This window comes from Prinia subflava, chromosome 8 (assembly GCF_021018805.1).
Source record: "Prinia subflava isolate CZ2003 ecotype Zambia chromosome 8, Cam_Psub_1.2, whole genome shotgun sequence".
NCBI lineage: Eukaryota > Metazoa > Chordata > Aves > Passeriformes > Cisticolidae > Prinia > Prinia subflava.
In genome coordinates, this window is record NC_086254.1 from 23,686,415 (window position 1) to 23,692,414 (window position 6,000).

Consider the following 6,000-nt stretch of genomic DNA (forward strand, 5'->3'; position numbering starts at 1 on the left):
CCGTGAAGAGGAAGGTGAAGAAGAAGGACCTCAGGCAAGCACTGCATTTTGGTGCCTACCAAAAAATCACACAAATATAAACATTTAACTCTGAGATCTCCTTCAGGAATAAAACCAAAATAACGCCCAGGGAGACAGACAGGGGTGAGGAGCCCGCGTTAGTGACCCCTCTGATAAAGTTCTTTGCTGCTACGATACAAATCCATTTGGAGCTCCCATCCATGCCCAGCTTCAGTGCAGCCCCAGCTGCATCAGATTCCCAGGCACAGCATCACCAGCACTGCAATCCCCCCAATTTAATCCCACCTAGGAAAGAAATCCTAGCTCTTATTTGCAGTGACACCCTCCTTTTCACTCTGAGCACTGCTCTTTAAACATTTCCAAACTTTTCCCATTCCTTCCCCGTGCCTCGATAGGAATTTGCCTGTCACGGGAGGCTGTACACAAAGAGAGACACAGACACCGAGCACAAAGATATCAGGAAGTGGTTTTCCTAGCAACAGTAATCATCTGAGAGATCCCAGAACATCCTTCCTATTCATGCAGCATTTTGTGTTTTGAATAGTGCTGACAGGTGAAGTGGATTCATAGTATTTAATACAAAAAATGTTGCTGTGGATGGGAATGGCACAAAAGCAAAAATATCCACACTATTCACGAGCAGATGAATTCAGTGTTTTCATAACCCTCCAGATTATTCACTGAGGCAGTTTCAAAGGCAGAGACCTTCCCCTTCCCGCAGAGTGAACGATCCAGGTGCTCTGGGGGGGCAGAACCCCGGGGTTTGGCCAGCACTGAGCTCCCAGCCCCGCTCACCCCGGGCATCACCCACCACCCCTGCCCTGGATCCCCTCCCCTCCCCGGGGGTGTGCACACCTCCAGCTGCTGCACCGAACCCTCCTGCCCCCAGGGCTCAGCTTTTCCTCTCACAGCCCAGAGTTTAGGGTCAAACCTGCTGCTGCAGGAGGTCCTGAGCAAGCTGGGGACCTTCCAGGGGCTGAGCTCGGGCTCCCTGCCCAACACAGCCCCAGATTTGGGTGCCTGGAGGGATCTGAGGCACGACAGGCATCAGGGGTCATGCAGGGGGTCCAGCTGCTCTGCAGAACCAACTCCCAGTCCCAAAATTCCCGTTATCCCACAGGGCAGATCCCACAGAACTGCTGGGACTGTGAGAGCTCACGAGCAGAGCCCCAGAGCGATCCAGAGCCCCTCTCCCCCACCCTTGGGAGATCAACACCCACAGGGCCTTTGTTCCTGCAGCTTTTGGCTCTCCCATCTTTACCAAACTCCCCTCCAGATTTCTGTCATCTCCTGGGAAACCCAACACACTCATTTTCTTCTGGGCCACATCTCAATTGTTCTCCTGCTGCTCCTCCTTCCTTGCCCACCGGATCGTGCCTTCCACATGAGTTTCCCAACCCCCAGGACTCCCCAGCTGCCTCCCAGCCTGCTCCATGGACTCATGGAGCTCTGATTCACTCTGTAAATCTGCTTTTTCCTGAAGGTCTTCTCAGCTTGCACGAGTTCAATGGATTAATTATTGCCATTCCCTTAAGGAAATCACCCAGGCTCTCCAGAAACCCATCTCATCTGGCCTTAGCCTTCCCTGCACTGATTTTTTAGGTTGTCAGGGTATTAAAGTCCTTTCTCCCTCCACCTGCATCCCAGAATATGTAATGGGAACACCAACAAATCCTCGGCTGCAGGCACGCCAGAGGATGGGACTTATTGCCTGAGCAGCTCCTGGTTGGGATTTTTATGCATTGAAAGTAATAATAAATTAAATTGAAAGGGATAAATTCAGAACAGATGTGAACAGGTATAACTAATGGGGGTGTCAGAGGAAATTAAACAGTGACAAACAGTGGGGTAAATTACAGTGTCAGGGCGAGTTGATTTTAAAGGGACATCAGCAGGGGAGCCTGCGTGGAGGTGGCATTTAGAAAGTACAAGTTTCCTGCAATTGAAATACACAGGGTAGGGATTATAAATATGTTCGAGGAGAGAAACTACTAATATGAGGTTTTGAGCTAGCACAAGATTAATCAGCTTCCTTCTGCCTCTCCTTGGATCTCTTTTCTCCAGCTCCCCTCTGCCTTTGGCAGTTGATCCTGTTTGAATCAACTGAGGCTGCTCCAGTGGAATTTGCACACCTGCCTTGCAAAGCCCTCCTGCTCTGAGGGCACAAAAAGGGACAACCCAAAAGGCCTTCTCACCTCCCTCTAGCAAGAGTTCTTCCCCACCCTCAAAAAAGAAAAAAAAACCACCAAAATTAAAATATTTTGAGAATGAACCCCATAAAAAGTGATATTAAAACTCTCAAGTTGAAAGTACTTCATAACCTTCTAGAAATACTCATTGATATTTAAAAACCCCCAAATCCTTCATGGCTTCAAAAATGCCAAGGAAAGGAATGCAATATTCCAACCAAATCTGCTCCCTGCATCTCACAAACAGCTTGAGGATCTATAATGAGCTACAATAAATCTTTCAACTGGAGCACTAATTAACTTTGGAGTTGCTTGTCTCATTATGGATCCAAGTTTCATGGCAGTAGCCACCTCCAGGAACTGTCCCATGGAGTTTTTTTAAGGAGGCAGCATTAAATAAGTTTCTTTCCAAGGACAAGGGGACACACAGGGGCAGCCAAACCCACTCCAGGCTCCTGTCCCACCTGCCTGGGGAGGGAAAGGTGACTTTGAGCACTCAGACATTGCTGGAGTCAGAGCTCTGCTCCAACCCCAGCACGGGCAAACCCTCCAGCCCTGCTGACTGCAGGGATTGCTCACCCTTTTATTTACAGGGGGAAATAACTTTACACTGTGCTTTGAGGGGCTTGGGGTCAGTTTGGAGCAATCCCCCAGCAGCAGCACCACCAAAAGCTCCTGTGCCAGCCCCTCTGGCCACTGACAATTCCACACCCTGCCACCAGATTCCCCTGGAACAGGGGCTTAAAGCAGGGAAAAATCAACCTTGCTCAGCCAGAACCAGCCTAGTCCAAGGTGTGCTGCTGCTGCTGGGAGCTGGGAAGAGGAGGAGGGGACAGGGGTTTCTAAACTCACTGGAAATGCACAGTGACAAAAGCTCGAGGAGCCCAGGGTGGAAATGCTCATCAGAGACAGCCAGTGCTTGGTTTGGACAGAAATCCTGGCAGGGTGGGCAGGCCCTGGCACTGGGTGAGGCTGTGGCTGCCCCTGCATCCCTGGCAGTGCCCAGGGCCGGGCTGGATGGGGCTGGAGCAGCCTGGGAGGTGTCCCTGTCCCAGGGAATTATAGTTAAGGTCCCTCCCAACCCAGACCATTCAGTGGTTCCCAGAGGTCAAGGCTCCTTAAATCACATCTTAAACCAAATATCCTTGGAAAGAAACAATTTCAGTGCCATTTCTGCTACACATTGCTTGAGAATCCAAGGCGTGAGACACAAGGATACCATCCAAAATCACATTTCTGATCAATAAACACCTTTGCAGGAGCCTGCCAGGGTCAGCAGACACATGGACCTGTGCTTTAATTATTAAACAAGTTGGCAAGAGCTGAAAGATTAGCACTTAAAAAAAAAATCTTTCCTTTAATAAAATGGTGTGGATGCTTCTTGGTTCAATATTTATTATTTCATCTGTCTGCAGATAGAACGATGAGTATTTGGATAAATGGATTTAAATGCTTGGCTTTACATTAGCCTCTGTGTCCTGCCCACTTCAAAGGCTCCAAGGCAGCCTCTTCCACAAACATTTCTCTATAAATCAAAAAATGGCACTGGCTCCTCGTGCAGGTAGTTCATGGAGGGGTTACTGTTCCCCCATTAGTGAAAGGTAAGCATTAAAAGAAAAATTATCTAAAGGCAGTCAAGAAGAACCCAAGTCCTCCCTTTCCTCCTTTCCTCTCCCCTCACCCCCAGTTTTGAATGTAAAATCAAAGCAATCCGCACAGATCACATTTCTGACTGTACAAAACAACTCCTGCAAAACAGAGAAAACGCCTTTGTCTGAACATATTGAGCATCTCCTCACAGGCCACACAAAGAGCTGGGATTGCAGGACATAAATTTGCCTGATTTCACAGAAACAAATCACTGCCACAGGGGCTGTTCTTAAAAATTCTGTTATCTCCTGGAGGTCTAAGGGGTAAAAACGAGCAAGTGCAGCAACACGTGGCTACAAGGCAACCTGTGGAACAGAAAATATCCCAGAACAGAGCAGCAGGTTCTGCTCCTGTCCCCACCACAGCCCCTCTTCCCAGCACATCCAGCCCTGTGCAAGGTCCATCCCTCTCATTCCCCAAGTTCAGACACCCAGAGAAATCCATGGCTGATTTTCTTAGCATGAAGCAAACAGAGGGAAAAAAAAAAAAAAATCAGCTGCATGAACTTGGAATCAAGCTCCACTGGCACCATTGCTTTTAGCAAGATGCTATCTGACATCTTTTGGCTGAACAAGTCCCTTTTGTGGGGAGGATTGTACAGCAAATATTTCTGAGTAGCATAATGTTTGTTGGATATTGCTCTGTTAGGGCAGCTTGTGTTTTCACTCTATTCTGCTTTTGTATGCGAGGGTGTGGAATTTGTTAATCTAAATAAAACTCAAAATAGACAGCATGGCTGAAAGAGCTGCTGACGCCTGGTGGGAGATTTTGAAAGAGTTTGTGTGGCAGGAAGCAATCCTGAGCAGGAGCATCTCCAGGCTGCAGGGGAGAACCCTCCAGGGGCTGCAAGGGAGCTCCAACCTCCTCCAGGGCAATAACTCAGGGACTTTTAGTTATCTAAAAGTGATTATCAAAACCACTGAAAAGTCACTGTGTGCTCTTGCTGACTGCAGCTACAAACCCTTCACAAATTCAGCTCCCAGCAGCTCAAGTTCTGCAGCACAGGTATTGAAAGTTTTAGAAAACTTTATAGGGGGCAGTCTGAATTCAACAGAATTTTTCTAGTTTATCCACATCAGTATAAACCTCATTTCTTCCTCATCATTGTCTCAGACTTCAACCAATACTACAGTAGGGTGTGAATAGTCTCCAAAATGGTCCCACCTGATGGTTCTGAGCCGTGCAGTGTTTGGGAGGATCAGGTGAAAATAAAGCCAGAGTGGCTGGAAAGCCCCTGCGCTTTTGTCCATGGCAGCGCTCTCACTGCTCCTCCAAACACCGAAGATCACTTCTTATTCCATATGGTCACTAAATAGTGAAAGACAATCAGGACTTTTGCCGAGTTCCTGCTTTAAATCCGACTGCTGCAACCCATCCTTTCATTCCTAGAGGAACTGGAAACGTGTGCATTACTCAGAGGCAGAGGAGCCTACCAAGAATGATTTGGCAAGCACTGAGGATGAATCACGGCACATCTCTGCAGCACGAGCCCATTGTGAATGGAATCAGCTTTTTTTCTTTTTTTTTTTTTAATACATTTGTTTCCGGCATGCAAAGACTAAGAGAAAAAGGGGATGAACCTGGAAAGATTCATTTCCCTGTGCTGGATCCTGTAATTCAGGTGGGCTGGTACAGGGAATGCTCAGAGAAATCAGTTTATGAACGCTGAACATCACCTGCAAACTGGGGCAATCTGGGTTTGTTTGCTTTCAAAACAAGAGGGAAAGGTGGAGGTGAGAACAGTCACTAAAACAGAGCTGAGCTGACCTGGGCTGCCACCCCCAATGCCAGGCAATCTATGGGGCACTAGCTCCTGGTTTTGATTGAGAAAATGAATTTCTACTTGAAGGCATTTTAACTTGTCAGCCCACCTGAGCAGAGGCTTGGAATTTTGTCGGATTCCTCCTCCTGAATTCCATTTCCTTTGGAATCTCCCTGGCTCCCTCCCTGTTCGGGTCACCTGGATTAGCTGTGTGCCAGCTTCCACTGCTGCCTGTCCTTCCCAGCTCCATCAACACCTCGGGGCTGATTCTCATTTCTTTTTGTTCCTTCTTTCTTCAGCTGGGCTGAGTCTGGTGGAGCGTCACACTCCAAGGGGTGTGAGGCAGACTCAGGGGCACTAATCTGGATTTTATGAACA